The following is a 24064-nucleotide window of genomic DNA, read 5'->3' on the forward strand; positions in this document are numbered from 1 at the left end:
TGGAGAGTAAATATGGTAAGTGTATAATTAGGAGTATGAATTATGGTAGGTGTAGGAATTTAAGGGATAAATTTATTAGGCAAAGGATAAGAATAAGGAATTTGTGTTTGTATAGGAAGTTTATTATTTGAGCCGTGTACAAGAATTTGCAAAAAGGAAAGATTCTTTGTGACTTAGAAAGATAAAAGATTTGGTGTGTTTTATTTATTGTGATAAGGAATTAGTTTGTATAACAACTAAATTCTAAATTGCCAATAGAATTTTATGATAAAAATATTCCTGCAAACGAAATTATTCATGCAACGCAATATACGGACACAGTCATACAATCTTAACTTAACTAGTCAGTCATAAAAAGATTGAACATATATAGAAGCTTAGGTATCACTGATTAAACCAATTTCCAACCGTAAAGTCTCAAATCGTTATCTAGCTAATGATTTCGTCAAAATGTCTGCCCATTGTTTTTTAGTACTACAAAATTCAAGTTTTATATTCCCCTTCTCAACATGGTCTCGTATAAAATGGTGTCTTATTTCAATATGCTTGGTACGTGAATGTTGTGCGGGATTTTTAGAAATTATTATCGCACTAGTATTGTCACATAAAATAGGAATACATCCTACATCAACACCATAATCACGTAATTGTTGCTTAAGCCATAAAAGTTGAGTACATACCAGTCCTGCAGCAATATATTCGGCTTCAGCAGTTGAGAGAGCAACCGAATTTTGTTTCTTCGAACCCCACGTGATGATACATGGTCCGACAAAGGTGGCGACACCCGACGTGCTTTTTCTGTCTAGAGAACATCCTGCGTAGTCGGCATCGGAATAACCGACTAGATCAAAATTGCACTCCATTGGATACCATAGGTATAAGTTGGCCGTTCCAATTAAGTAACGTAAAATTCGTTTTACGGCCGTCATATGCGATTATTTGGGAGATGATTGATATCTCGCACAAACGCATACACTAAACATAATATCAGGTCTACTTGCGGTCAAATATAACAGTAACCCAATCATCCCACGGTAAGTAGTTTCATCAACTGATTTCCCGTTTTCATCCAATGTCAATTTCTTGTTCTCGAAGATTGGAGTAGGCATGGCATGTGAGTTTTCCATTCCGAATTTCCGAATCAACTCCTTGATGTATTTATGTTGATGGATTTTAATGCCTTCATCAGTTTGTTGTATTTGCAGCCCTAAGAAGAATTTTAATTCTCCCATAATACTCATCTCGAATTCGGAGGTCATCAACTCAGAAAAATTGATGTGACCATAATTGGCGCATATTTAGCCCCCGAATTACCATTGTTTCCATGCTTTTTAGTGCCTATTTGGGTCATTTCTTATCTTTAGTTCTTTGTTTTGCATATTCTTTGAGATTTTGATCCCTTGGTAGGAAAGGAGTAAGAATCTTGCATTTTCATGGCAAAACGAGGCTAAATTGATTGTATTCAATGATCAAGCATCAAGAAGAGACAAGACTAGAAGGCCTTTGTACATATTATATTAGAAGAGCAATGTTGAGAAAGGATCCTTGCGTCCCCAAGGAAATCCCCAAGGAATTTATGAAGAAAAGGGAAGAAAAGAAGAAGAATTGACGCTGACCAACAATCCGAACGGATTGCAGACAATCCGTCCGTCCAGCCTCAACAATCCGAGCGTCCCTCCTTGGAATCCGCTCGGATTCCCCCTCAACAATCCGAGCGTCCCTCTCCTGAATCCGCTCGGATTGCCCAGCCCAATTCCGGCCGTCCCGACTCTAATCCGCACGGATTTCGATGACAAAGACGGATTTCATTCTTCAAGCTACGAAAAGAGAAGCCCTTCTCTCGAAAAATACCGGGTCCTCCTTGCTCAACTTAAAAAGTGTAATTACTAGTTTAGCCCTTAGTTAACCCTAATGCATCCTCCCTAATTTTCACTATAAATACCCCATTAAGCTAATTAGAGGAGCATGTTCTTCTTATCAATAATTAGTGTAGTTAATATCAATCAAATCTCTCTTCAATATTGTAATCAAGTATTAATCAAGTTTTAATCCAAGTTTTAGTTCTTTAATCTCTCTCTTGTTCTTCCTTTATTTTGGGTAATTGAAGATTATTTGGGTTATTATTGGGAGATTGACAACCTCTCAATCTAGGATTCAAGTACTTCTATTATTCTTGCTTTATTATTGGAATCATTAGTAGGTATAATCTCTTAATTCCTTTTTAATTATTGTTAATTACTTTCATTTATTCATCATGTTTCATTATGTTAGTATGATTGACAACCTTTCTAGCATGATCAACATGATAATGAGTGAGTAGTCTCTTAGCTAGGGTTTAATGGGTGATTAGGGAAACCAACATGGGGAATGATTCATGCTTAAATCAATATGCTTTCATATCTTATTTGCTTGCTTGTTTTGATCTTAATACATGCACATGTTATATTTGATGAAATGCTAAGCCTATGAATCCTTGCATTTACTATCATCTTCTTTCTTTTCAACTTGACTTGTAAGACATAACCCAACTCGAGTCTTGTTAGACCATGCATGTGTTGAGTAGGAAAGATTAAGTCGACTTGTAGGTGTTGTACAATCTAATCGATTCGGCTCCGGGACCCAAACTTTCCTAGGATTGTAAGATATAACCCAACTCAATCCATCACAACAATAATTGCTTGCTTATAATTTGAGAACATGTTTGTATGATCATATCCCATGATTTCCCTATGAACCCATAACACCCTAGTGCCTTTAATCAATTGTTTACACCCCTTATTCTATTCATCTTGCTAGTTTATTTTCATTGCTATTTTAGTTTAGTGACCTTCTACACCAACTCAATTTGTGACACCCCTAGACACTACTAGTTACAATAGAATCTTCATTTCAATACCGTCCCTTGGGATCCGACCTTTACTTGCCTCTTTACTAATTGTAGAGTTGTTTGTGGAGTATAAATTGTGTTTTGTATCGACCATTGACCAACGACCACATATGCTTAATTGTGAACACGAAATGGCCTCGATCAAAAATGGCGCCCGTTGCGGGGACGGTGTTTAATTGATTCAAGATTTCTTTTATTGTTATTAGTTGTGTCTTTTTCACCTTTGGGAAGTAAAACTCCTCAAGGCTTGTTCTAATTGTTTTCGAGTTGTTTGATATTTTGCATGTCTAGAAGGTCACAAGGTGATTTGTTACCTTTTGACCGTGAAATCGAAAGAACCTTGACGAATAATAGGAGACTTGTTAGGAGGAATTTGAGAGGTGTTGGTGAAGTTGTTCAACCCACTAGTGAGTTTGTCAATCCTTTCGCAATAGAAGGAGAAGAAAACCCATTACACAATATCCCACAAAATCCACCTACAATGCCTAAATTCTCGTCACACTCTATACCCACCGAGGAGAATCTACCAAATGGTACTCCTACACCTCAACATCTCACCGGTAATTTTATTGCCAAGTCCGCCTTCATCCAACTAGTTGAGAGGAGCCAATTCGGGGGAATGCCTAGTGAGGACCCTCATTCTCATATGGAAACCTTTTGCGATTATTGTGATGCTATCTCTCAAACGGGCGTGACTCAAGACCAAATAAGATGGGTCTTATTTCCTTTTTCGTTAATCGGCACCGCAAAGCAATGGTTGAAGGGCCTTGATAAGGCCACCCTTGGAACAGATTCTTGGAAGAAGTTAGCTCTAGCTTTCTACAAAAAATTCTACCCACCAGAAAAGACTAACATGCTAAGAGCTCAAATTACGGGTTTTAAGCAAAGGGATGAAGAATCTTTGTATGAAGCTTGGGAGCGGTTCAAAGGTATTTGTCGCTCATGTCCTCACCATGAACTTAGCGAATGGTTTTTAGTGCAACAATTTTGGAATGGTTTATATGAATATTCTAGGAACATTCTCAATATGGGATCAAATGGAATGTTCACCGAAGTTGATGACAATCAAACATGGAACAAGATTGAGGAAATGGCGGTCCATAATTCACAATATAGTAGACCTCGCAAGGCTACTAGAGGAGGAAAGCATGAAGTGGACTCCGTTACTCAATTGGGTGCTCAACTTAGTGCTCACATTGACACAATCAACTTGAAGTATGAACAAGCTATGGCTAGACTTGAGGAAAACTCAAAAACATCAAAGCATCATGTCAATGCCATGACGGCATCCTCATCAATCCCAAGTGGGATATGTGAGAATTGTGGAACTTTGGGACATGACCCAAGTGAGTGTAGGGGAACAACCGAACAAGTTAATGCTTTCCATGCTTACAAAAGTGGTACCCCTTATTCAAATTTTTACAATGAAAACACCAAGTTCCATCCAAATCTCTCATACAAAAGCCAAAATGTTCAAAACCCTCAAACAACATACACTCCACCACCCATGAGGAACCAAAATCAAAGACCCTTTTACAATCAAAACCAAGGTTACCAAAATCAAAATCCATACAATCACCAAAATGACCAAGGTTTTGATGTCCAAAAAGCGGTCCTCCAAATGCAAAAGAATCAACAAGAATTTTTCACTCAAATGCAAAAAGATAGCCAAGCAAAAGACACCACCATCAACAACATTCTAGCTCATACCAAGATGTTGGAAACACAATTGACTCAACTAGCATCTTCAAGCTCACAAAGACAAAAGGGGCAATTACCACCTCAAAGTAATCCCCCTAGACATGAAACGGTTAGTGCCATTCACTTGAGAAGTGGTACAAGATATGAAGCACCGAAGGAGCAAGTTGAGGATGAAGTTGTGAAAGCTAATGAAAAGGAAGAAATTGTGCAAAGCCCCAAAGAAGGGGAATCATCAAAAGAAGAAAGTTCAAAGAAAAATGAAGACAAAGCCAAAGAAAAGGAGCCCATTGTGATTAGACTTCCTTTTCCAAGTCGTCAAGCCAAACCCAAATTTGATGATCAACTTGGAAAGTTCATGGAGATTGTGAAGAACTTAGAAGTCTCAATTCCTTTCACGGAATTAATCAATCACGTACCGGCCTATGCAAAGTACATGAAAGATATCCTCACAAAGAAGAAGTCGATCCGTAAACTTGAGACTATCGCCTTCACTAAGGTGAGTAGTGCAATACTTCAAGGGAGTTCACCTCCAAAGTTAAAGGATCCGGAAGCTTCTCAATACCGTGTACCATTGGCGACACGACGATCAACAAAGCCTTATGTGATCTAGGGGCTAGTGTGAGTGTCATGCCGTACTCGGTGAGTAAAAGGTTGGGAATGGGAGAGCTTAAATGCACCAATATCAAACTTCAAATGGCCGATAGATCGACGAAGACACCATTAGGGATATGGGAAGATGTCCCCGTGCGAATTGGGAAGTTTTTCATCCCGGTGGACTTTGTCATTGTTGATATGGAGGAAGATTCCAACATTCCAATCATCTTAGGAAGACCTTTCCTACACACCGCGGGTGCGGTGATTGATGTGAATCATGGAGAGCTCACTCTAGAAGTGGGAGATGAAAGCATAACTTTTAATCTTGACAAGACCATGAGAGCTCCTCGTTTGCATGAGCCATGTTTCATGATTGATCATTATAGCCGAAAAGATGAAAGGAAGAAATCGGAACTCCAATGGAGGAAGAAAATTGAAGATGCTCCATTCAAAGAGCAAGTGAATTGTAACAAGGAGATCTTGCAAAGCTCATCAAAATCAACCAAGGAAGAAGAAGATGGCCTCATTGGCCAAGAAAAGAAATTGGGAGAGTTGTCTCCATCTAAGCAAGAGATTTTCAATGATCAACTCAATGAAGTTTGTGGTCTTTGGGACGACGAATTTGAAGGGATCTTTAATCCCTACATTGGGCATGCCATCGATCATGATCAACAACAAGGGCCACGGTCTATTGAGGACCTCTACCATAACAATGAACAAGCTTTTGATTACTTCTTCAAGGTGTTGAGCAACATCAACAACACCTTGAACATGCCCCCTTGACATCTCATCAAGAATGAGAGTTTGGTGGAGTCCTTCCTAAACCACCACTTGTAAATATTTCTAACTCCCTAACTTACATTTCAATTCTTGTATTGCATTTTTTTGTCATTTTTGGATTTTTATTTACTTTGATCAAAATAATTGTCATGTAAGAGAGAAGTGAGGGAGGGACTAACGATTTCAATTGATGTGTAGTGCTTTACCTTAGTGTGGGGATGGGAATTGCCTAGGCTATTCATGCCTTAGTAGTGCCCCCACAGTGAAGATCACAAGAAATGAAGAAGAATGGAAGAATGGTAAAGGGAAATGCATTGTGCACGAATGAAGTGAATCCGGGTACAAAGGACCGTAATCCGAGCGGATTCACGAAAATCCGCCCGTCTTCAACAATCCGAGCGTCGACCAAAAGACGTCCGTCTGAGCTGAGCTGAAATTGAAAATTTCTTGATCATTAAAGAATCCGAGCGAATTTACGGGAAGACGCCCGTCTCACAGAATCCGTCCGTCTTGTGAACAAGACGCCTGTCTTTGCTTTGAAGAAAACAAAGAAATTTCTCTCGGGACTGAAATCCGTCCGTCCCGCAAAAATCCGCCCATCCCTACACAGAAGAATCCGAGCGGATTCCCCAGAATCCGCCCGTCTTTAGGCGAGCTTCTGAAAATTTTGAAGCTACAGAATCCGCACGGATTGTGCCTAATCCGCACGGATTGCCCCTGCGTTTTCGAAAATTTCGACTCTTTTAAATACCCTCCCACCTTCATTCCTTCAATCATTCATTCATAAACACTACCCTAAACATCAAAACCCTCATCCTCTCCATCACAAAAACAAAAACCCTCAACAAAATCCACCAAAATCAAATCACTCCATCTTCAATAAAAATCAAAACCAAGAACAAAATCTTCAACCTTTGAGTCGATTTTTGTTTTCATAAAGGCAAAGCCTTTCACCTTCAAATCGATTTGGGCATTCTACAAATTGAAGATTTTTGATTCTTTTCTTGGTTAGTTCATCAAATGGCAAGGACAAAGGGTGCAACAAACGCACCAAAGGCAAAGGCTCTCTCTCAAAGGCAAAAAGCTCTCCAAACAAAGAAAGCTTTGGCAATGGTGGTATCAACACCAAATTTGGAAGTGCAACAACAACAACAACAAACTTCTATGGGAGCATCACCTTCTACTCCGTGTCGATCAACTCTTGCATTATCCGGAGGTAACTTTTATTTCCGATACCCATAGAAAGACATTTGCCAAGTTTGCTATGAAATCAATTCAATCCACCAAATTCATACGTAAAGATGCTTTGGAGAAATTGGGTGTTCTTGAACAAACAAAAGCCTTTTTCAATGCCATGGGTTTGAAGAAATTGTTTGAAACAAAGGAATTGACATACCCTTCCCTTGTCTTGGAATTCTTAAGTTCTTTAAAAGTCACCAAAGTTGAGAATAGGGAAAATCTTGAGTTTCGTCTAGCTAACATTAGTAGACGCATTACCTTTAAGGAATTGGGTGAAATTTTGGGTCTTAGCGATGAATCGAGATATTTTAAGCATTATGGAAAGTATGACCCCGAGCCTCTTTGGGAGGCAATCTTCAGGAATAAATTTGATGATTTTCATGCTTGTCGTGCTCTTTTGGTCCATCATCCGGGCATAAGAGTATGGCACAAAGTTGTGGGAAATACCATAATTGCTAGGAAAGACACCAATCATTTCACAAGACTTGATTTTATTCTCCTTGAATCGGCTTTGAATATCGGAAGAATCCATACCAAGCCTTTCAATTCTTTGAGGCTATTGGTTGATAGATGGCTCCATGTTGATAGTGGGAAGAAGGGTACAACCGTTATTGTTAATGGCGGCCTAGTCACGGTCCTAGCCAAGCACTTTGATCCTAATTTCAATAAGGATAGCAAGTACAAGGCAAAGGAAGGTGGCCATCTTATTGATATGCCTATCATGATTAACAAGTTCAAGTGGGTTGCTCAAAACCCCCTTGACACCAAGTGTGGATGGCTTACTAGTGAGGCTCGATCATTCACTTTACCCGCAAAGATTTGTCGTCTAAGTGTCCACCGGACCAACTATCTACTTCCCCTATCCGAAGAAGCCGAGTACATCATTCAACAACAAAAGGGTGATCATGAAACTCCCTCCTCTTCCATTGTTATACCGCCTTACCCCTTTGTGTATGAAGAGTTCAAACCGCAAGGAGTTGAAATTGGGAAAGACTATGTCACTCTTCTTATGCAAGCCATGCACAAGCAAGCTTATGAAGATCGGAAGAATGCTTATTTGGCTCAATATCCTCCCCTCTTACATTTAGCTAGGCAAGGACTCCTTGATCCATCTTGTCCTTTGCCTAGTTGGGCGGATAAAGAAGCCTTGTTTCCGGGTGCATCTAGGGACGTGGTGGAAGACAATGAGGTTGTTGGAAATGGTGAAGAAATTGATGATAATATTGAGGAAGAAGCAAGTGGAGATGGAGAAAGAGATGGTGAAGATGATGATGAGCAAGATAATGAAGAAAGTGATGAAGAAAGTGCCAAGGAAAGTGGCAATGTGACCACTTCTCATGAGGGAAGTGATGATGATGATAGCATGATGGAAGACTAGCCTTGGAGACTCCTACACTCCCATGGTTTGTCTATATCTCTTTGTATTTTATTTCATTTTGATCATTGTTGGTTTAGTCCTAGCAACATCAAAGGACTCACACCTCGGTACCATTGAGGTGTTCTTTATTGTTCCCATTTGTAAAATCCAAAATAACAATCTAGTTTCATGCATAGCATAGTGTGTGCATGAACTATACCCATCCTTGACATTAGCAATAGTGTCTTATTTGGTTTGGGGAAGTTAATGCATACACAACTGGAGGTAATCTAAATTATCCTCTCCGTCATAACAAAAACCATGCATCATGTAGTATAGCTTAGTGTAGAATTGCATTTAGTATAGAAATCATGCATCATCTTTGCATAATTTCCATCATTTTGGCCATTGAGGACAATGCCCATATTAGTGTGGGGATGGGAGTTCTAACACTTAACTTTTATTCAAAAAACCCATAAAAATTGAAAAATTTCAAAAATCATAAAAATTGAAAAAATTGAAAAACCAAAAACAAGTTCATTTCCTTTGTATATATTGTCTTGTATATATTGTGTTTGTTTATCCTTGTTCACTTTGATTGACTACGCCACATCCGAGACATGAGGATATTGAAGACCGCATGGTATGATCTTTCCAATCTCCTTTTTCCTCTTTATGTTAATGACTATGTGGCTTTATTTTGATTGATGCGGTAAAAACAATGTGAATTTAGGATTGCATTTAGTTTATATGGCATATTAGTTGGTAGAATCATTTGCATTAGGATGTGTATATGTTAGTTGCATCATGGCATGTAGTTGCATGTTAGAAAAATTTTGCGAAACCGTCTATTTGGGAAGCTTGACAAGTATATATAGGCCCTAGTAGATGCTTTTTATTCTTAAGACTTTGCTTGTTAGAATGCTTGTAAAACACCCTAGGATGTGTCATGCTAGTATCCTTTGACCCATGGTTTAAGGCCTAGTCAAGAGTACCTTGTGGTGTGATAACTCCTTGGCTACCGTTTATTCCAAGGTGACCCTTGAAACCATGCATACATCTATCATTCATCCATGTTCTACCACATTCTTGTCATCAAAGGGAATGGGCACAAAAAGAAATCAATTTGAGTTCAATGAAATGAAAAGTGAAAGAAAGTTTGCAAAAATGCATCAAATGAAAAGAGGAGCAAAAATAGAACTCCTAAGCTTCAAATACAAGGCACCCTCGTTACTAATTGGGGTGACTTTGAAAATGTTCAAAAAAGAAATGCAAAAAAGTTGTCAAGTATTGAAAAGCCAAAAATCAAAAAGAAATGGCAAGAAAGTGTTCTCAAATGTCAAATGCCAAATGAAATTGGGGGGGAAAAAAACAAAAACAAAAGCAAACTCCCAAAATGAAACTAAAATATCTATTGATCCCTTTATCCATCGTATCCATTTTTGTGCATGGTAGAGAGGGGACGACCCTTCTTCTTGTCTAGGCAAGAGGGGGAATTCCGCGATCCTCCAGTGTTTCTAAAACCATAGGGAGTCTACTCTTGACAAAAGCATTTAACGATTGAGGACAAAGGTACCCTAGCTTGACACAACTTGGAGGTGATTTATTGGTATCCTTCTAGGCTTAGTAGTTTGAACAAATTGCATCTATGAAGGATTGTGTACCCTTGAATTGCTTCCCCTGTAGATAATTTCCGCCACTTAGATGAGGAAAGTGGCTATTCTTTTTGTAGATGCATCCATTATGTGATTTTATGTGCTTTAATGTTTGGATGTGTCGCCATTTTGGCAAGACCCACCTTGCCTTGCAAGAAGGCATCCTACCTCATGGTTGTCTTGTTGTGAGTTGAAGGGGCGGAGTGAGAGCCGCTAATTGTCTCATATCGGCTATTATTATTAGGATAGGTTAGTTTTGGTCCTAGTCTTTGTCACCTCTTTACTCGGGACGAGCAAAGGTTCGGTTTGGGGATATTTGATGTGACCATAATTGGCGCATATTTAGCCCCGAATTACCATTGTTTCCATGCTTTTTAGTGCCTATTTGGGTCATTTCTTATCTTTAGTTCTTTGTTTTGCATATTCTTTGAGATTTTGATCCCTTGGTAGGAAAGGAGTAAGAATCTTGCATTTTCATGGCAAAACGAGGCTAAATTGATTGTATTCAATGACCAAGCATCAAGAAGAGACAAGACTAGAAGGCCTTTGTACATATTATAGTAGAAGAGCAATGTTGAGAAAGGATCCTTGCGTCCCCAAGGAAATCCCCAAGGAATTTATGAAGAAAAGGGAAGAAAAGAAGAAGAATTGACGCTGACCAACAATCCGAACGGATTGCAGACAATCCGTCCGTCCAGCCTCAACAATCCGAGCGTCCCTCCTTGGAATCCGCTCGGATTCCCCCTCAACAATCCGAGCGTCCCTCTCCTGAATCCGCTCGGATTGCCCAGCCTAATTCCGGCCGTCCCGACTCTAATCCGCACGGATTTCAAGATGCAAAGACGGATTTCATTCTTCAAGCTACGAAAAGAGAAGCCCTTCTCTCGAAAAATACCGGGTCCTCCTTGCTCAACTTAAAAAGTGTAATTACTAGTTTAGCCCTTAGTTAACCCTAATGCATCCTCCCTAATTTTCACTATAAATACCCCATTAAGCTAATTAGAGGAGCATGTTCTTCTTATCAATAATTAGTGTAGTTAATATCAATCAAATCTCTCTTCAATATTGTAATCAAGTATTAATCAAGTTTTAATCCAAGTTTTAGTTCTTTAATCTCTCTCTTGTTCTTCCTTTATTTTGGGTAATTGAAGATTATTTGGGTTATTATTGGGAGATTGACAACCTCTCAATCTAGGATTCAAGTACTTCTATTATTCTTGCTTTATTATTGGAATCATTAGTAGGTATAATCTCTTAATCCCTTTTTAATTATTGTTAATTACTTTCATTTATTCATCATGTTTCATTATGTTAGTATGATTGACAACCTTTCTAGCATGATCAACATGATAATGAGTGAGTAGTCTCTTAGCTAGGGTTTAATGGGTGATTAGGGAAACCAACATGGGGAATGATTCATGCTTAAATCAATATGCTTTCATATCTTATTTGCTTGCTTGTTTTGATCTTAATACATGCACATGTTATATTTGATGAAATGCTAAGCCTATGAATCCTTGCATTTACTATCATCTTCTATCTTTTCAACTTGACTTGTAAGACATAACCCAACTCGAGTCTTGTTAGACCATGCATGTGTTGAGTAGGAAAGATTAAGTCGACTTGTAGGTGTTGTACAATCTAATCGATTCGGCTCCGGGACCCAAACTTTCCTAGGATTGTAAGATATAACCCAACTCAATCCATCACAACAATAATTGCTTGCTTATAATTTGAGAACATGTTTGTATGATCATATCCCATGATTTCCCTATGAACCCATAACACCCTAGTGCCTTTAATCAATTGTTTACACCCCTTATTCTATTCATCTTGCTAGTTTATTTTCATTGCTATTTTAGTTTAGTGACCTTCTACACCAACTCAATTTGTGACACCCCTAGACACTACTAGTTACAATAGAATTCTCATTTCAATACCCGTCCCTTGGGATCCGACCTTTACTTGCCTCTTTACTAATTGTAGAGTTGTTTGTGGAGTATAAATTGTGTTTTGTATCGACCATTGACCAACGACCACATATGCTTAATTGTGAACACGAAATGGCCTCGATCAAAAATATTTGCATAGGCTTCGGTTGGTCGATCCAAAGATAATATCATCGATGTATATTTGAACAACGAAAAGGTCAGAACCCTCAGTTTTTAGAAATAGGGTTTTGTCGACGGATCCTCTACTTAATCCACTGTCAAGTAGAAACTTAGATAATCGATCCTACCAAGCCCTAGGTGCTTGCTTTAATCCGTATAGGGCTTTATCCAATTTGAACACGTGATCCTCGACTTTGATGTTCTTAAAACCAGGGGTTGTTCAACGAAGACTTCCTCTTGTAAATAACCATTCAAGAATGTTGTCTTGACATCCATCTGGAAGAGTTTCATTCCCTTGTGTGCGGCGAATGCTATTAGAAGTCTGATAGCTTCAAGACGAGCAACAGGTGCGAAAGTCTTGTCATAATCTATTCCTTCTTGTTGATTATACCCTTGGACCACCAATCTTGCTTTGTTTCTGACAATGACTACGGCATCATCTAATTTGTTCCTGAAGACCCACCTAGTTCCAATGACTGAACGATCTTTTGGTCTAGGAACTAAATGCCAAACCTTGTTTCTTTCGAACTGTTGAAGCTCTTCTTGCATAGCTATAATCCAATCTGATTCAGCGAGAGCTTCATTGATATTCTTTGGTTCGACCATGGATAGAAAAGAGTCGAAAGAACAGAAGTTGTTTATGGAACATCTTGTTTGAACACCCTTCTTAATATTTCCAAGAATATTGTCCATGGGGTGTGAGCTCTTGTATTTCCATTTAGTTGAAGTGCTTGGTTCTTCATCGTTATTTGAGCTTGATCCGACTTCATTTGGTTCGGAATTAGAGGAAGTTCCCCCTGAATCCAATCCGGGTGTTGTATTTGAGCCGATTATAACCTCGGACTCTACACCTTGATTTGGATTTAATGTTACAGTAACATCATCTATAACATTGGTTTGGGAGTTCTTGTCTTGAGTCAATGTTACAGTATCATCAACTGTAACTTTGCTTTTCTCCTTTTTATCTTTTGAGGAACAATCTAGTTCATCATTCGTTCCTTCAATCTCATTGTCCTCTAATTCCAATTCCGGGGGATCGTCTCTTGAAAGACGAAAGTCGGGTTCATCCAAGTCTTCTTCCTCATCCTGTAAAGGCTTATCGAACACGTTATCTTCATCAAAAATAACGTGGACATTTCTTCAATACATAGACTTCTTTTATTGAAGACTTTGTAAGCTTTGCTATGATCTGAATATCCTATAAAAATCGCCTCGTCACTCCTAGGGTCGAATTTACTTAAACGGTTTTTACCGTTATTATATACAAAGCATTTACTCCCAAAACAGCGAAGATGGGAGATATTAGGTTTTCGACCTCTAAGGAGTTCGTAGGGGGTTTTCTTAAGGATAGGTCGGACCATAGCACGATTATGGATGTAGCAAGAAGTACTAATGGCTTCAGCCCAAAAGTTACGAGGTAAACCACTACACAAGAGCATTGTACATGCCATATCTTCTAAAGTTCTATTCATACGTTCAACGACACCATTTTGTTGAGGAGTTCTTGGTGCAGAAAAGTTATGCCCTACACCATTAACTCTACAATATTCTATAAAAATTTGGTTGTCAAATTCGGTGCCATGATCCGTACGAATAGATACAAGATTAGTCTTATATTTGTTTTGAACACGTTTCATAAGACAATCAAATTCATCAAAAGTTTCGTCTTTTGAATGAAGAAAGATAGGCCATACATACCTTGAGTAGTCGTCTACAAGTACGAAGACGTACCTGATCCTCCTCTACTCCTTACCTTCATTGGTCCACATAAATCCATGTGTACTAATTCCAAGGCTTGATTTGTGCTTACTACTCTTTTCGGTTTAAACGATGATCTTACTTGTTTGCACCTTGCACACGTGTCATACATCTTTTCTTGGTCGAACTTGATCTTAGGTAACCCCTCAACCAAGTCCCACTTCTTGAGTTTGTTCAAGGTTAGTGAGCTAATGTGACCAAAGCGTTTATGCCATAAACAAGGATCATCAAGTGTAACTTTCATGCACGAAAAGGAGTTAGTAGGCACAACATTTAAATCTACCATATAAACATTTCTTTTCCTATGACCTTCAAGAATAACATTACTAGTTCCTTCAATAATAATGCGACAACTATCAGTATGAAAAACTACTTTGTTACCTTTGTCGCATAGTTGAGATATGCTTAGTAAGTTATGTTTTAGACCATCCACGAGATAAACATCACTGATTGCGTGAGATTTATAAATTCCGATTTTGCCAAAGCCAATGACTTTTCCCTTTTTGTTGTCCCCGAACGTCACTTTTCCTCCGTTGAAGGGCTTGAGTGAAAGAAATAGATTCTTATCTCCGGTCATGTGTCTTGAACATCCACTGTCAAGATACCATTGATTGTTTTCTTTCACTACTTATGCAGAAAGGATTAGATACAATTTTTAGGTATCCAAGCTAAGTTGGGTCCCTTATGATTAGTTGCTCTATAAACTAAGTCCTTTCGAATCTAAACTTGTCTAATAACCGTTTTTCTAACCCTTGGTTTATTTGGCTTAGGAGGAGTTCTAGGGTTAGGGTTTTCTCTAGGTCTAGGAATTTCTCTAGGTCTTTCACGACTGTTTCCCTTGTAAGTAGGTTTACTAGGTTGAGATCGACAAGGGTTTTGTGAGGTGCTAGGTTTCTTAGCGTAGTCAAAGGCCATGTCATAGAACCAACGGAATTTATTGTTCCTTTCTTCGCTAGGTTCATTAGTGGGGGTTTCCTTATCCTCGACAACTGTGTCAACAGTTTTAGGATGTTCGGCATTTTTTCGTATATCATGAGCCTTTTTGACACAATTGATTTGGATGTGACCCGTATGACCACAGTAATTGCAAATCAAGTATTCAGGAAGATCAGCATACTTCCTTTTTCTAAAATCAAAATCCGAAGGAGTTGATTTGCATTTCGAGTGATCTCTACGGCTGTAGCACTCATGTCCTAACCCCATCTTCATATTATTGTCAAATTGTTCGGTTAGGAAGTTTAGGACTTTTGTGCTACCTTCCCATTTGTCATGGACCTTTCTAGCATGTAGAAGTAGGTCTTTTAAGTTTTAATTTCCTCTTGACATTTCGTGTGATCTACATCATTGTCCTTTTTAAAGTTATCACGAAAGTCTTGGAATCGTTTATTAAGAATGAACACAACGTCGGTGTGGTGTTTCTTAACATTGATCATATCGGTCTTAGATTCCTTCAATTGCTTTGAAAGAGAATCTATCTCTTTCTTTTGGTCTAAGATCACTACTTCATTAGATGTGACCTTAGCTTCCAAAAGTTCTTTGGCTTTTCTAAGTTCTAAAGTTATAGCTTCATTAGCTATAACTTTGGCTTGAAGGTGCTTGATGTTAAGCTTTAGGTCTGAAGTTATAGCTTCATTAGCTATAACTTTGGACTCTAATTCCTTCTTTTCAGCTATAGTGGAATCCAATGTTGTACCCTTCTCAGCTATACCTTTAGATTTCAACTTCTTAGCTTTAGCCTTGAGAGTATGATTCTCTTCTGCGATTTCGAGAATCTGTTCCTTTAGATCTTTCAATTCCAAATCCTGTTCGTGACACTTATCAAGAGATTGTTCAAAGTATTCAATTAAAGCCTTTTTAGACAATTTCTTAACACGTTTTTTAAGCTCAAGATAACTTACCTCTTCATCGTCATCTTCGTCTGAGTCTCCGAGAAAGCAATAGTTTGAATGAGAATTTGTGCTTTCTTCGTCGCTATCGGAGATTAGGTCAAGACTATCATTGCTGAGACAAAGGTTGGCCACTTCGTTGTCTTCAGATTCCTCGTCATCTTCTGAGTCAAGGTCTCCCCAACACGAAGCCATCATAACTTGCTTGAATTCTCTTTTTGTCTTCTCACGTTTTGTCTTGTCCTTAATATTCTCCCATGTCGGACAATCTTTGATCATATGACTAGATTCTCCACACTTAAAGCATCCTCTATTTGTGAAAGATGACTTAGAATCAGTAACCTTCTTATTGGACGATTTGCTATTGTTGTTGTAGGATGATTTTGTTTGTTTGTTTCGAAATATCTTATTTTTAAAACGGCGTGCAAACAAAACAGTTTCATCCTCTATTTCAGAGTCAACTTCTTCACTCTTTAAGGCCATACTCTTATTGCGACTTGGTTCAGCGTCATCCTTGTTAAGAGTAATTTCATGGGCCATGAGAGCACATATGAGTTCTTGATAGGAAAGGGTTTCAAGATCTCGTGATTCCTCCATTGCAGTGACCTTAGCACGCCACTTTTTAGTAAGGCTCCTAAGAACCTTTCTAGCAATGTCCTCAGTACTAAATTTCCTACCTAGGTTTTTCAGTTCGTTTATGATGCTTGAAAACCTTGCAGACATGCTATCTAAGGACTCATTGGGCTCCATAATGAATAGCTCATATTTTTGCATAAGCAAATGTATTCGGTGCTTCCTAACAATGGAAGTACCCTCATAAGCTAATTCGAACCCATCCCATATCTCCTTAGCCGTGGAACAAGAAGAGACCGATCAAACTCAGTAGAAGTCATTCCGTTTTGCAGAAGACTTATTGCTTTGGGGTTCTTTTCGGCCTTCTTGTAGTCGGCCTCGACATAGTCCTCTTCTTTCTTTTCATAGGTAGTGCCTTCCTCGGATGCGACAAGAATTTTGTGCGGTCCGTTTTGAATAATCCTCCAGCACTCCCAATCGTGTCCTTTCACATAGTGAGTCATCATGTTTTTCCACAATCCATAATTCTTCCCATCAAAGACGGGACACTTGAGATATTTGGAATCCATTTATCACGTTAAGATAAATGAAAAACAAGATAGATCAGCCTCTTTGCGGTTAGGCAATCAAGAGCACGAGGCTCTGATACCAATTGAAGAGCCTATTGATCCAAAATATTCAAGAGGGGGGGGGGGGGTGAATTGAGGATTTAAAACTTTTTAAAGCTTTTTCGATTATGTGTATGTAATTGATTATTTAAAGTTTATTGATTAAACTTTAACTAATAAACTAATGAAAGTAAATGAAATAAACTAATCAAACGAAAGAACAAAGAGACACACGGTTTTTGAAGTGGTTCAGTTTCACAAGTCGAAACCTACGTCCACTATTCTCGATTAATAAATTTAGTACCTTTCTACGGATTACAAATTTACTAACCCAACTCGTACAACTAACTCTAGCTGTAACTCAATGAGTACCGTAAAATACTCGAGTGACTAACTTACGCTAATAAGAAAGCACTAATGATTCTAAAAAAGGTTCACGTTAATGAACAAGTTAAGAAATAAACTAAGCACTATTATCTTATAACGATAAATGAAGAACGAGTATGCGAGCTTTATAAACACACGACCTTTCAAAATAACAAAACGGTTTTCCTTTTAAAACACACGGGTTTGCTTTGCAAAGATGAAATCAATTTTTATGCTTAAGGTCTCTATTTTAGATGTTGTAAATAGCAAAGTATTTATAGAAGAAGAGGAAGTAGGCTACACGGTTTTGTCAAACCCTAATAGCCGAAATATTAAGATATAAAAACAAATTATATCTTATTATTATCTCTTTCCTAAAAGCCTTGAAAGATAATAAAGAATATTCTAAAAGATAGAATATAATCTTTCCAAATATTATCTTTACTATAAATTCTAAGATTATGATAAGATTTCCTAAAACAAGAATATCTTTAACCATAAACAAATATATTAAGTAAGATATATAAGATATGTAAAGATATATTTATAGAATAAAATCTTTACCTAATATCCCCTAGGCAACACGAGATATCACGGCCCATAAGCCTCGTGAATCGTGCAAACCCTAGTTTTAACATATAATTAGAATTTAGGTTTTAAGAGAGGCTATGTTGAAACCCTAATTAGTAGCAAAGTCCAACTCATAAGTTGATCCATTACAACTACTAATTAACGTTTAATACAAAGCCGGACTCCTCACTAAACCGGGCTTTATTATATAAATACATTCATTAAAACATTAAAATAAACTTTAAACAATTATAAAACAATTTTCGAAACAGTTAAAAGTCGTGTGTAAAAACTCAGCACTTCAATGTTATAGTAGGAGAGCTATAACATTGAGCTCTTTTACTAGTAATGTTATAGCTGCAAAGCTATAACTTTACCAATTCAAGAAACTCATTCTTAATTACCATTACGAGATAATCACCTATACTATTCTGATCTTTAAGAAGATCTTCGAGTACAGGCGTCGTCATAATCTTCTACGTAGCTCGTAATAGGTTAATTCTAAAGCACTTAACAAACGATTACAAGTAACAAGTATATAGAAAGTAAATCACCTTGACATCATCAAAACATAAACATATAAGCTATATGGTTCAACAGCAATATATAGCAAGGTGATTGATCCCGACACACTAGACAAGCTGCATGCTGATATTGTTGAAACCTTGTGTCAATTCGAGATGTATTCCCCCCCTTTCTTTCTTTGATATTTCGGTGCATTTGGTTGTTCATTTGGTTAGAGAGGCTAAAATTTTGGGTCCCGTACATTTAAGAGATATGCATACGTTTGAGCGATATATGGGAGTTTTTAAAGGGTACAACAACAATAGATATAGGCCAGATGCTAGTATTGTCGATGGATACATAACAGCAGAGATTATAAGATTTTGCACCGACTATCTCGCTGGTGTGCAACCGTTTGGGCTACCGAAGTCTCGACTTGAAGGGAGGCTTGAGTGTTAAGGTACTATCGGAGCAAAACGGGTATCACATAATTCTCAAGAGCTTAATAATGCTCACTTTATTGTCTTACAACTTCTGCCAGAAGCTCATCCTTACATAGAGGATCACATAAGAATCTTGAAGTCAAAATACCCTAAAAAAAATTACAAGTGGTTGGTTGAAGAACACAACAAGTCTTTTGTAAAATGGTTTAGGGTTAAATTACTTGCTGAGTTATCGTGTACACCAAATGAAGTTGGTGAAACTGTTAAATGGTTAGTTTATGGCCCCAGTACTGAAGTACAATCATATGAAGGTTATGATATTAATGGGCATTGTTCTTATATCAAGCGTCTAGATAACAAGAGTACTATGCAGAATAGTGGAGTTACTTTAGTAGCTTCTTCTACTGAATTTAGCAGTGGTACACCTACTTGTAATCAAATGTCATATTTTGGGATTATTGAGAACATATGGGAACTTCAGTATACAACATTCATGATTCCATTTTTAAATGCAAATGGGCAGAAAATAAGAAAGGTGTTCGTGTAGACGAGTATGTCTTCACACTGGTTGATTTTAGTACGCAAGGTTACAAGAATGAGCCTCTTATTATGGCGTTGCAGGCAAAACAAGAGTTCTATATTTTGCATCCATCGAATAATAAGTGGTGTGTTGTACTTCATTGAAAGAGACGTATTCTTGGAGTGGATGATGTAGTGGACGAGGAAGAATATGATGAATTTGATGATATTCCTCCATTTTCGGAGGGTTTGCCTTCAATGCCCGTTAAAGATAACTTGGAAACTAATTATGTACGAGTTGATCACAATGAGGGTATCTGGGATGATAGAGATCAAACAGGAAATTAATATTAAGGTTATTAAAGCTAAAATAATTGATAATGATATGCTTTTTAATACTATAACGTGTTTACTATAATATTTTCAGGTTTTACTACTTTATATAGTTTATTTATTTTTTGGTAATAATTAGTAATTTAATTAAACTAAGCACTATTAACACATCTAGATGAACATCCCACAACCCCATTATCTTAGTATTAACATGGAGCTTGATTCTTTCCACCACCACATCAGGTCTTCAAGTCTTCTTGTCTTCATCTTGACACTCTATTATTCCAGAAAGCATAACAAGCTGCGTTCCTCATACTCCAAATATTTTTATATTGACTATGTTTTACTGTATAAGTTTTGTACGATGGAGGATCATGATGCATCAGGTGGAGATAAAACAAATGATAATTTGGGTGGAGACAAGATAAAGAAGCAAACTCAGACAAAGAAGCGAAAGCGAACTCGAGGACCCACTACTTTAAAGAAGGAAGAGGATAAAGGTCCATTTCTTCTAAGGTGGGATAAAGCTAGTTTTCCAACAGCGAGGTACGCTACTAAATTTAGAAGCTACTGTGGTAAGAAGATTTGATGTCAAGTGAACATTAACGTTGACGACTAGGATAAAGAGTTAGAAGATAGTCTTAAAGATTTTCTCTGGAAAGATATTTCAGTAAGAAATAAGTTGATGACTTTTATTAGCTATTATTTTTGTTGTCATGGTGTTAGTACCAGAATCAGACTACTGAAAATGACCAAATCACTGCCACTTGAACCCTTTGCTGAGGTGCCTAGAATCAGCCACTTTTTATGAATCATTTATGAAATAACTCTCTTTATTACATAATTTTTAGTCTGAATTTGAATCAAGTCATGCTTAGTCGAGCAGGTCATCCTAGATTCACCAACACACAAGAATCTGAATCACGTCATGCTTAGTCTGTTCTGGATGCAAACGAACTTGGAGGGTAGAATACACTAACTGACATTTGATTACGAGCTTGGTGAAACTGACTCAATACGTTTCAATGAATTAATTGAAGTACATCAAAACAATGTGCCCTGTTCTGGATGCAAATGAACTTAACCTTAACTGACCTTTATGTGAATTCTCTGTCCAAATGCGGGTAACATGTAATGTCTTGTTGAGTTGTTGTCATTACTGTTGGCAAAATACACCTTTTGCGGTAAACTGATTGTTATAGTGTAAATATATGAGGGCAACTGTGTTTAAATTCTGAAGCAAGTAATGGTTAGGTCATAACTTATGAGGTCATCTTACAATTTCTTTATCGCAGGCAAAATATTTAGTCGATGAGACGCATAAGAAGGACGTACTAATCAATTGTGGAGCAAAGTGGAGAGATTTCAAGGGTAAATTGACTAGAAAGAAAATTCGAAATAAACATCCAAAATATGACTCCCCGGCTGATTGTTATAGTTTCATTGAGCCTGCTGATTCAGAGAAATTTAAAGCTTACTGAGACTCAGAAGAATTTATGGTGATAAATGTCATAATTATTTAATTTCTTTTTTCAGGTAATCATTATCATCTGAAATAATTCCATAATTCTTGTTTTAAATATATTTCTACTTTATTTTCTTTCAATGTAGGAGAAGTGTAAAAAAGTCGTCGAAAGTGTAAAGCATAATGAGAATCCTCATATAATGGGTAGACGGGGATACAATCAAAGGATTCCTCAGTGGATAGCTTCATCTTCAATGGATGAATTTATTGATCGTAGTTGGTATTGGATAAAGGGAAGGACTATAAGTCATCAGAAGGAGAAATTGCAAATGAGAAGATTCAAAAAGTTCAAGAAGAAATGGTATATACTTGCTACTTAACTGTGTTGAACTGGCCTTTTTTAACTACTTTATGAGCACATTCTTAGTAGTCACAAATGATTTAAATTTTAACCTTCAATAACAACCTCTTCCTTTGACTTGATATTTTATTTATAATCCTTTATGTTATTTTTTTAACAATAATTTAGGTTGAATGGCAAAAGAAGGTAAAGTCAGGAGAATTTGTTCCTCATAGGTATGATGATGTCTTGTCACGTAGTCTAAAAAAGAAGGAACATTCTGGTCGAGTGAGAGGTTTTCCTGGCGGAGTTACTATCAAGGACGTGTTTGGTACATCACATGGAACTTCTCATAGGGATGTGGGTATTTCTGATCAACAAGTAGCCGAAATAACTGAAAGAGTGCGGAATGATTCTATAAAGTCCTTAAGCTCTCTAATTCGACAGGAATTCCGACAAGAGGCTGTGGGTATGTTGAATCTAATGGGCTTAAAAATACCTGAAGATATGGATTAACTCCAAGGTAGTTGTCCATCGTCGAACCCGGAGAAAAGCATAGGGATAAGCAAAGAAAGACAACCAAAACAAAATCCTACTGAAATTAAGATGTGTGACAAGAATATTTTAGGATACAAAAGTCTACTTACATAGAATTAAACTTTGTCTTTAGACCTTGCATAAAACTATAAACGTAAAAGTCTGCCCTGGATGAATGGAAAATGTGCAATGTGAACTTGAGCTCACTGAGTTAGTCATGTGATTGAATAATATTGTATTACCTTTATTAACACATAAATCTTCTGATATTATAGGACCCAACCAAGTATCTCCTAGCTTGTATTCATGATGTAAAGACTTTGAACGTTGCCACTGGTACAGTTTACCCATCAGAAGATAGCAATATGGTCATTCATGGTACACCGCTACTAATTGGTAATGCAAGGGTTTCCGTTGATATAATTTTGGAAGGTATTGCCCCACTTCCTTTTCCTACACGATATCATGAACGTGTAGGTGACGCAATATGAAATTTTGTTTAGTGGCCGATGGAACTAATAATTGTTGGGGAGGTACAAATAATATATATATATATATATATATATATATATATATATATATATATATATATATATATATATATATATATATATATATAACTTCAATTAATTTCATTTATATTCATTCTTTATTATTTTGTTTAATTAATAATGACATTTTTAAAATAGGAGTCTTCTACTGGTGGTAATATGTCAGTCGCTAGTAAGGGAAAACAAGTATCAAAAAGTTCTGGCATCAAATCACCTATCAAGCCCAACTTTGATGAGTATATATCAAGTATGAGTATAGAATGTCAAAAGTTACATGATTACCTAGCCTTAATGCGGCCTGAGACAAAGGTGTTTGAAAGTGTACTCCCGTCGAAGATATTTCATTTCAAGAAGGATAAATCTTTGTCTGTCACCGAAGTAGATATCATGAAACTTGTTCGAATGGCCTTTTGAAATGTGTCATCTATTCAAGTGTGGATGCTTTAAGTTATATATGAATTTATTTTACATAATAAAATATATTTTGGTGAGTCTGATATTTAAGTGGCTTTTTTCATGTGTACAAAGGTTTTTACAAAAGCTTTGTGAGGAGCAGAATCATGAAGAGCTGTCCGGTGTTGGATTTTTGTGACCGACAATCATGTCTTAAATGGAAAAAGATAAAATAATCGATGAAGTAATGAATTACGTGGAGTGGAGCTTTCTTAAGATGTGTGGTGCTCATATCATATTTACTCCATTTTGTCAAGGGTTAGTCTTATTTTTTGTCTGTTAGTTTTGTTTTTAGTAATTGATTAATGGGCACTAATTGTGTTGTTAAATCTGGTAAAACTTCCTCCTGATGATTCACAACCAGCTATTTAGAAATTTTTAAAGGGATGATTCCCAAGTTAAAATATGTCTTGTTTTGACCAATAAATCCGTTGATGCTGAACAACTGAGCTGCGCATCTGTAGAGAACTAGAATTTCTGACTGGTGGTTAATATGCTATCCAACAAGGTCTGTCCACTGAATGGTCATAGAACAAACCTTGTTCATGTCTGTCTTTTGTCGTAGAGTGTGGAGTTCCCGACTTCCTGTAGTTCAGTGTCCATCAAGCTAACCTCTTCTGCTGGAATGTTAAGAGTTAGGACTAACTTTGTGGAATTTTTGTTTTTTTACCTTTATTGGACAGGGATCACTGGTTTCTAGCAGTTATTTGTCCGTTGATTCATGAGGCCTATTTATGTGATCCAAAGGCAACATCAAAGCGAGATGTCTCTTTTAAGCACTTGATACAGATGTAAGTATTTGCATATATTATCTTTTTTTTTCCTAAAATGTGT

General features: G+C 37.2%; 1 non-coding gene across 1 annotated transcript; it reads right to left on the reverse strand.

Moving 5' to 3' along the window:
• Positions 1-3740: 3740 nt before the first annotated feature.
• Positions 3741-3847, reverse strand: LOC141634765 (small nucleolar RNA R71). Its single transcript, XR_012539488.1, has one exon. It is a non-coding gene; the product is annotated as a small nucleolar RNA R71 (small nucleolar RNA).
• Between the last annotated feature and the right edge of the window lie 20217 nt (positions 3848-24064).

The sequence above is a fragment of the Silene latifolia genome, chromosome Y, assembly GCF_048544455.1.
Source record: "Silene latifolia isolate original U9 population chromosome Y, ASM4854445v1, whole genome shotgun sequence".
Lineage (NCBI taxonomy): Eukaryota > Viridiplantae > Streptophyta > Magnoliopsida > Caryophyllales > Caryophyllaceae > Silene > Silene latifolia.